General features: G+C 41.0%; 1 protein-coding gene across 3 annotated transcripts in view; it reads left to right on the top strand.

Moving 5' to 3' along the window:
- The window catches only part of CENPP (centromere protein P), a 229,886-nt gene that overhangs the window by 104,412 nt on the left and 115,737 nt on the right, over positions 1 to 9,737 (top strand). The window lies entirely within an intron of this gene.

The raw sequence follows: 9,737 nt of genomic DNA on the forward strand, positions 1-9,737 counted from the left end.
TAAAACCGAGGGGGGGGGAGAAATTAAAAAAAATATATATATATATATAAATAAGTAAAAATACATTCCAAACATGACCTTCTCGTTTAAAGAATTCTGACACCTACCTCTTGCCCGTTCTTGGACCGGGTGACTTGTCTTTCTGGCCTCCAGCTGCCTGCTCCTTCCTCTTCCTTCAGGCACCAGCTGGGCACCCTAACAGTTCAACTCATTTCTGACACTGTCTCTACAGAGTTGGCATCACATCCCACAGGTTAAGGGCTCACTCCCCCAAGACTGTCCCCACCTTGGATGCCAGGCACAGCACAACTAGTAGGTTTGCAGCTTACCCACCACCTCTGTGCCTCCGGGCTGCAGGTTCCCACAGCCCCTCTTCAGGTTTTATAATTTGCTGTAATGGCTCACAGAACTCAAATGCTTATATTTATTGAATTATTATTTAATAAAGCATATGGTAAAGGCTGCAGGCATAAAGCCAGATGAAGGGATATGTAATGTGAGGTCTGGGGAGGCCCTAAGTCTAGGAGCTTCTGTCCCCTTGGAATTGAGGTATACTCTGCTCTTGGTTCTTGGACATGCCCACCAGCCAAAGATCTCTCTGAACCCTGGACTTGAATTGAAGGGTTTTTGTGGAGGCTTCTGCATGTAGGTGTGATGGATGGTTAACCCAATCTTGAGCCCCTCTTCTTCCTCAGAGGATGGGGGATGGGGATGAAAGTTCCAAGCTTCTAATCATGGCAGGTCTTTCTTATGACCACCAGCCATCAAGGAACCCACCCAGAGTCACCTCCTTAGAACAAAAGATACCATTACCACCCAGGAAATTCCAAGGACTTAGGACCTGTATGTCAGGAACTGGGGGCCCACACCAAATACATATTTCTATGTCACAAGGTATACCACGAAAACTCCCTGCAGCTTCTATTCCCAACCCCCTGCTTCCCGTCCCAGTAGCCACTGCTAAGGACCGATACGTTGTAGGACTCCAGGGACACTTTCACGGCCCTTGAGACCTTCAGTAGAATAGTGTGGTTATTTTCTTGTGAATCTTTCTAGACTTATTTTATGCACCTAGAAGCAAATATATATACATATTTTAAAATTATTGTTTTTAGAAAGAATTCTTGCATGAAATTTTTGATTTTTTAAAAATTTTTTTAATGTTTTTATTTATTTTTGAGACAGAGAGAGACAGAGCATGAGCAGGGGAGGGGCAGAGAGAGAGGGAGACAGAATCTGAAGCAGGTTCCAGGCTCCGAGCTGTCAGCACAGAGCCCGATGTGGGGCTCGAACTCACGGACCGTGAGATCATGACCTGAGCCGAAGTCAGACGCTCAACCCACTGAGCCACCCAGGCGCCCCCAAATTTTTGATGTTTTTAATCTTTTCCTAATATAAGCGCTGATGCAATCAACAACTTTTTCTACATCATTGCATGTGTGTGCAGCTACACTTGAGGGATAAATCTGCAGACAGGGGCACGCTCTCCACGGAGAGCATCAGGGGCACGTGTCGAACCCCCCTTGCTGTGCTTGGTTGATCAGGGTGATCTGGGGGTGAAAGTGGTGCCGTGCTTGGAGCATCCACTTTTCTTACTATGAGTCTGTTGGAATATCTCTGACGTTTTACATCTGTGTCTGCGGCTTTTTCTGGAGCAGTCCGTGTCTTTTTTACTTTTTTTTCTGTTGTGTTGTAGGTCTTTTTCTGGTTAAGTTTTGGGATTTCTTTATAAGGGAAGTTAGGCCTATGTGCTGTGACTTGAAACTGTTATTTTCCAGTTTGTCATTTGTCCTTTGACTTTGCTCGTGACCGTTTTGCCACAAAGACTTGACGTTGAGTTTCTTCGTTTCTACTTAAGGCTCTATGGCTTTTTGTGTCAGAGTCAGAACCACCTTCCCCACTTCCCCATTATCAGAAAAATTCTCCCACGGTTTCTTCTAGGACCACTACGGTTTCTTTCATTGTTTTTAGTTTTTGCCCTTAAACCTCTGATTTGTTAGAATTTATAGTTCCTGTACGGTGTCATTCACCTGAATGGTTTGCGGACGCTCTCCCCATGTCCCAGTGGTGTCCCTTGAACAACCGCTTTCCCCTGTTCAGTGTGAAAAGCCGCTGTTCCCACAGCAGAATGAGTTTTTCCTGGACATTCCACCCTTTTCTCTTGAGCTGTCTGCCTGCTGTATGGTTATTTTATAAAACCATCCTTAACGTGGCCCCTGGTGTTGATTTATCTGATACCTTACATTCTACTGTAATCAGTACTTCTTAATTGATTTTTTAAATTAAAGATGTTACTTTGAGGGGCGCCTGGGTGGCGCAGTCGGTTAAGCGTCCGACTTCAGCCAGGTCACGATCTCGCGGTCCGTGAGTTCGAGCCCCGCGTCAGGCTCTGGGCTGATGGCTTGGAGCCTGGAGCCTGTTTCCGATTCTGTGTCTCCCTCTCTCTCTGCCCCTCCCCCGTTCATGCTCTGTCTCTCTCTGTCCCAAAAATAAATAAACGTTGAAAAAAAAAAATTAAAAAAAAAAAAAAAAAAAAAAAGATGTTACTTTGAGATAATTGCAGACACTTACACATTGTAAGAAATAACACAGATCTTATGTGTGCTATAGCCTATTTCCCCTAATGATAACATAGTTATCAAAACGTGCAAAACTGTATAGTATGTTAGTTACCACAACCAGGATATTGAGGGTGTGGCCATCAAATAAAGGATGTTACCCTTTTATAGCCACAGAAATGTCTTGCTTGTCTCCCTCCCTTCCCTAGCTCCTGACAGGTAATCTATTCTGTTGTTCCAATTTTGTTATTTTAAGAATATTATATAGGGGTGCCTGGGTGGCTCAGTCGGTTAAGCGTCCGACTTCGGCTCAGGTCACGATTTCGCGGTCCGTGAGTTCGAGCCCCGCCTGGAGCCTGCTTCCGATTCTGTGTCTCCCCCTCTCTCTGGCCCTCCCTCGTTCATGCTGTCTCTCTCTGTCTCAAAAATAAATAAACGTTAAAAAAAAAAAGGTTTTTTTAAATAAAAAAAGAATATTATATAAATGGAATAATATAATACATAACCTTTTGGAATTGACAGTTTACTCAGCATCAGTCTGTGAAGATTCACACAGGTTGTTGATCAGGTTGTATATTAATTTATTCTGTTTCGTTACTACTGTTCCTTAAAAAGGATGTATTTATGAGTGGTTTAACTGTTCATCTGCTGAAGACTGTGGGTTGCTCTGGTCTGGGGCTATTACTAATAAACATACTGTAAACACTCCTATACAGATATTTATGTGAACATCCGTCTCCATCTCTCTGGGGTAGATGCTGAGGACTGTAACTGCTAGGTCACATGGTAAGCCCATGTTTAGTTTTAAAACATCTTATGAACTGTTTGCCGTTTTAAATTCCCACTGGCCGAGTATGAGAGATCCACTGTCTATACATCCTCAGCATCTGGTGTTACCTTGAAATCAGATAGAACGAGTCTTCCCTTTCTTCCAGAATTATTGTGCCTATTCTGGTTCCTTTGCCTTTCCATATAAGTTTTGGAATAACATCATCTCTATCTACAAAAAATCTTGGTGGAATTTTGGTAGGAATTACAATAAAAATGTATAGCAAATTTTGCCTGTTTTTTTAAAGGTTTATTTTATTTATTTATTTTTTTAAAGTTTACTTATTTTGAGAGAGAGAGAGAGAGAGAAAGCATGAATGGGGCAGGGCCAGAGAGAGAAGAAAGCAAGAATCCCAAGCAGGCTCCACACCACCAGCACGGAGCCTGATGCGGGGCTTGAATCCACAAACCGTGAGATTATGACCTGAGCCTAAGTTGGATGCATAACTGACTGAGCCACCCAGGCGCCCCTAAAGGTTTTATTTTTAATTAATCTCAGAGCCCAATATGAGGCTTGAATTTACAACCCTGACATCAAGAGTCACATGCTCTACTGACTGAGCCAGCCAGGCGCCCCTTGCCTGTTTTAATTAGGTTGTTTGTCTTATTATGAGTGAAGGGTTCTTTACATATTCTGAATACAAGTCCTTTTATCAGATATATGGCTTACAATCTTTTTTCTTCCAGTCCATGACACAAGTTTTTCATTTTCTTAATAGCGTCTTTTGGTACACATACATTAATTTCGTAAAGCCCAAATTATTTTTTTTTTCTTTTATAGTTTTTTCATGCCTTTTGGTGTCAAGTCTAAGAATTAATTGCCTGACTAACTGGTTAAAGATTTCTTCCTATCTTCTTACAGAAGTTTGTAGTTTTATCTCTTAAATTTGGGGCTATGATCTGAGTTAGGTGTTTGTTGTTTTTTTTTAATGTTTACTTATTTTGAGAGAGAGAAACAGAGCATGAGCAAGGGAGGGACAGAGAGAGGGGGAGACGCAGAATCCGAAGCAGGCTCCAGGCTCTGAGCTGTCAGTACAGAGCCCGATGCGGGGCTCGAACTCACAAGCTGTGAGATCGTGACCTGAGCCAAAGTTGGACGCTCAACTGACTGAGCCACACAGGTGCCCTTTATTTTGAGTTAGTTTTTGAATGCATTGTGAGGTTAGCGTCTAATTAGTTCACTTTTTTTTTTTTGCATGTGAATTTGCACATGAATATTCCAACTCTTCCAGGACAATATGTTGAAGAGATGATTATTTCCCCATTGAATTACCTTGATATCTTCACCAAAAATCTGTTAACCGTGAATGTACAGGTTTGTTTCTAGATTCTCAGTTCTGTTCTATTGTAGCCTTACTGGTTACAACAGCTTTATGTTACATTTTGCCATTAGGTAGTATACATCCTCCAACTTTGTTCTTTTTCTAAATTGTTTTCATTGTTGCAAGCTTTTTTGTGTTTCTCTGTGATTTGGGGAACTGGTGTGTGTGCGTTGCGTGTGCTGTCATAAGGTAACATGATGATTGAGTGCTTGGTATTTGAACATTGCATTTAAATGCTTAGTTTATTGTTGTCGTATGGTATGGGCTCAGTAAATGCTAGCTACTGTTCTTTTCTTGTAAGATTTAAAAATTTTTTTTAAATATTTATTTATTTTTGAGAGAGAGAGAGAGAGGCAGAGTGCGAGCAGGGGAGGGGCAGAGAGGGAGACACAGAATCCAAAGCAGGGTCCAGGCTCTGAGCTGTCAGCACAGAGCCCGATGTGGGCCTCGAACCCACAAACCTTTGAAATCATGACCTGAGCTGAAGTTGGATGCTTAACTGACTGAGCCACCCAGGCGCCCCTTGCTTGCAAGATTGTATAGTCTTGTGAGGATACTTAGATATTCTATAAGTATATAAAGCGTAATTCTGCTTGTCCATTTTTCAGATATTCCGTTCCTTTGTTTTCCTAATTCCTATTAGGAAATTAGGAATTTCCTATTTTTTATTAGTCAGACCATGTGTGACTGCTTCTAGGTAGATGCCCTTGTTCACCTTTTTTTTAAAGATTTATTTTGAAGTGATCTGTACCCAATGTGGGCTTCAACTTACAACCCCCAAGACCAAGAGTCACATGCTCTAACAACTGAGCCAGCCGGGTGCCCCCATCATGTGTTTAACTTTTTAAAATATGAAAGTAGTGTTTAAGATTATTTTTTTTTAATGTCTGTTGTCTGTATTTTCAGGCTTGCACAGTATATTAGAATAAGACTGCCCTCCCATGGTGAAAATTCGGTAATTGTCTAATAAATTTAAGGGGGCTCTTTTTTTAATTTTTTTTAATGTTTATTTATTTTTGAGAGAGACAGAGATAGAATGCGAGTGGGTTAGGGGCAGAGAGAGGTGGGGACACAATTGGAAGCAGGCTCCAGGCTCTGAGGTGTCAGCACAGAGCCCGATGCGGGAGTCGAAATCACGAGCTGTGAGATCATGACCTAAGCCGAAGTCGGACACTCAACCAACTGAGCCACCCAGGCGCCCCAATGGGCTCGTTTTGGGGGGGGAAATTTAGAAATATGTATCTTTTTTAAGGTATGTGAATTAGAGATAGGCTATTCTGTGGTCTCAAAATGGGCAGAGACAGTAGACTCCCCATAGCTGTAGGGTCACAGTGACTAACCAGCCCCAGAGGCTAGTCCGCACAGCTTGTCGTAAGTCATGGGTCTTAAGTCTCCTGTTCTCTCTGGGGAAACAGTTTGCTCATCAGAGGAACTTGAGTGAGGCTGTTTGTAGTTGCAAAGTTCTCTTGGTCCCTTTGCTCCAGATGCCACTCCATCTCTGTCCTTCTGTTTCTTGGGGGATACTGTTTTATAGCCAACCCTTTCCTTCAATCCCATCTTAGAATTCTTAAGAGTCACCTTTGAGACTTAGTCCAGCATCCTCTGTGTTTTCTGTGGAATTATATAGTATTGCTACAAGTACCCTTTAGGTGAGAGGAACACTTTGGTTTTCAAGGTATTGAAATGATTAGGCATATGGATGAGAGGGGGATTTACAGACCCAGGAAGCAGAACTGCCCTTATGTTTCCTCAGGTTAGCAGTTATTCAGCAAATTTATAAGAAGAAACTTTTAAGGAGTGAGCTGTGCTGCTGGTGGCCAAGTTCTGATTGGAGGAAGGAGTTAACGAATGGATGTTTGCCGGGGTGGGGAGGGAGGAGGGGGAGGTGGAAGTGTGGCCCGGGAAGGGCTTGGACGAGCCTCTGGGGTGATGAACATAGTCTGTATCCTGATCTGCTTCCAACAAAAGGTGCTAAGACAACTGGATACCCACATCATACCACATGCAGAAATTAACTCAAAATGGAACACAGACCGAAGCGTAAGAGCTAAAACTGCTGAATATTAGGAGAAAACATGGATGTCAGTTTTTATGACCTTGGATTACACAACGGTTTCTCAGCTGTGACACTAAAAGCACAAAAAAAACAAAAGAAATTTAATTAAAATCAAAATACAATATTTTTTGGGGCGCCTGGGTGGCGCAGTCGGTTAAGCGTCCGACTTCAGCCAGGTCACGATCTCGCGGTCCGTGGGTTCGAGCCCCGCATCGGGCTCTGGGCTGATGGCTCAGAGCCTGGAGCCTGTTTCCGATTCTGTGTCTCCCTCTCTCTCTGCCCCTCCCCCGTTCATGCTCTGTCTCTCTCTGTCCCAAAAATAAATAAACGTTGAGAAAAAAAAAAAAATTAAAAAAAAAAACAAAAAACAAAATACAATATTTTTTAATGTTTATTTTTGAAGGAGTAGAAGTGAGGGAAGGGCAGAGAGAAGGGGACAAAGGATCTGAAGCGGGCTCTGCACTAACAGCAGAGAACCTGATGTGGGGCTTGAACTCATGAACCGTGAGATCATGACCCTAGCTGAAGTCAGACACTTAACCGACTGAACCACCCAGCTACCCCTTGAGATTTTTTTTCTATCTTGAAGTCCTTAATAAACCCAGTAAGTTGTCATGATTCATCTGTTTCCAAACTTTAATGGATTTCAAGTGAGTAATATTTTATATTCACCATAAAATGGGTTTGTGGCAAAAAACTTTGGTTGTTTATAATTTTTATTAGTGATTTGTTTATTTGTAAACTTATAACCAAAAATGGTTAACAGCTGTGGGATGAAGAACAAACATTAACAACAGGAAAGTAATTGCAGTGATTTCAGGAATCATTTCCAGCAGTTTGAAATTTTTTGTTCTTTTTTAGGGGTGCCTGGGTGGCTCAGTCGGTTGAGCGTCCGACTTCGGCTCAGGTCATGATCTCATGGTTTGTGGGTTCGAGCTCCGCGTCCGGCTGTGTACTGACAGCTCAGAGCCTGGAGCCTGCTTCGGATTCTGTGTCTCCCTCTCTCTCTGCCCCTCCCCCGTTCATGCTCTGTCTCTCTCTGTCTCAAAAATAAATAAACATTAAAAAAATTAAAAAAAAAAAAGGAAAAGGTTAACTTAGCTATTTTAAATTCTGCTACTGAGATAGTAGACTGATTTGTTTAGGTAATTTTTTTTTGTTTTTTTTGTTTTTAATTTTTTAATGTTTATTCATTTTTGAGAAAGTGTGTGCATGTGCATATGTGCACATGAGCAGGGAAGGGCAGAGAGAGAGGGAGACACAGAATCCGAAGCAGGCTCCAGGCTCTGAGCTGCCAGCACAGAGCCCGATGCAGGGTTCAAACTCATGGACCGTGAGATCAAGACCTGAGCTGAAGTCGGACACTCAACCCACTGAGCCACCGAGGTGCTGTTTAGGTAATTCTAACCTTATGAATTTGATTATTAATTTCAAGACCTGGATTTTTACAATTTCAGTGAACTTTGACTTTTCTTATGTTCTTGTAAGTGACATGATATCACAGTTTTATTTTTATGATACATTGTAGTAAAATGGGTTATTGAAATCATTGGAACTTTAGAATATTTTAATTTTAATATGATTATCAATGTAATACAATCTCTTTAAGGACATCACAGTCTTTAATTTTTCTCATCAGTCAGTAATTGCCCAGTATAACAGTTACTCATATTTTATGAAACTTTATGGCTTACAAATCATTTTCACATTTTGTTTTTGTAACTGATGTATAGTCGACATACACTGTTATATTAATTTCTGCTGATTGGACAAGTCATTACAGCACTCAGTGTTCAGTGTGGTAAACACACTCGTCATCTGTCACCACACGTTACTGCAGTATCATTGACTATATTCCCTGTGACTTACTTATAACTGGAAGTTTGTACCCTTAATCCCCCCACCCACATCTCCTCTGGCAACCACTAGTTTGTTCTTTGTATTTAAGTCTGTTTGGTTTTTTGTTTGTTGGTTTGTTTTGTTTCTTAAATTCCACATATAAGTAGTCATGTAGTATTTATCTTTCTCTAACTCATTTCACTTAGCATCATACCTTCAGGGTATATTCATATTGTCACTAATTGCACGTTTTCATTCTTTTTTATGGCTTAGTAGTATTCATCTGAGTAGTATTCAGCCATAAAAAAGATGTATACACCACATCTTCTTTAGCTGTTCATCTATGGATGGACACTTGGACTGCTTCTGTATCGTGGTTATTGTAAATAATGCTGCAGTAAATGTATGGGTGCATCTACCTTTACAAATTAGTGTTTTCATTTTCTTTGGGTAAACAACCAGTAGTGGAATTAACTGGTTCATACGGTATTTCTGTTTTTAATTTTGAGGGACCTCCATACTGTTCTCCACACTGGCTCCATGAATTTACATCCCCTCCAACAGTGCATGAAGGTTCCTTTTTCTCCACATCCTCGCCAACATCTGTTGTTTCTTGAGTTGTTCATTTTAGCCATTCTGACAGGTGTGAGGTGATATCTCATTGTGGTTTTGATTTGTATTTCCCTGATGATGAGTGATGTGGAGCATCTTTTCATGTGTCTGTTGGCATCTGAATGTCCTCTTTGGAAAAATGTCTCTTCAGACTCTTGCCCTTTTTTAAATCAGACGTTTGCTTTTTTCGTGTTGAGTTGTGTAAGTTCCTTATATATTTTGGATACTAACCCTTTATCGGATATGTCATTTGCAAATCTCTCCTCCTGTTCAATAGGTTGTCTTTTAGTTTTGTTAATGCTTTCCTTCGCTGTGCAAATGCTTTTTATTTTGGTGTAGTCCCAGTAGTTTATTTTTGTTCTTGTTTCCATGGCCTGGGGAGACATATCCATAAATATGTTGCTATGGCCAATGTTCAAGAGATTATTTGTCTATGTTTTCTTTTAGTTTTATGGTTTCGGGTCTGACATTTAGGTCTTTAATCTATTTTGAGTTTATTTTTGTGTATGGTGTAACAAACTG

The sequence above is a fragment of the Lynx rufus genome, unplaced genomic scaffold, assembly GCF_022079265.1.
Source record: "Lynx rufus isolate CCGP_SWC_20201006 ecotype Redwood Valley unplaced genomic scaffold, mLynRuf1.p SCAF_10, whole genome shotgun sequence".
Classification (NCBI taxonomy): domain Eukaryota; kingdom Metazoa; phylum Chordata; class Mammalia; order Carnivora; family Felidae; genus Lynx; species Lynx rufus.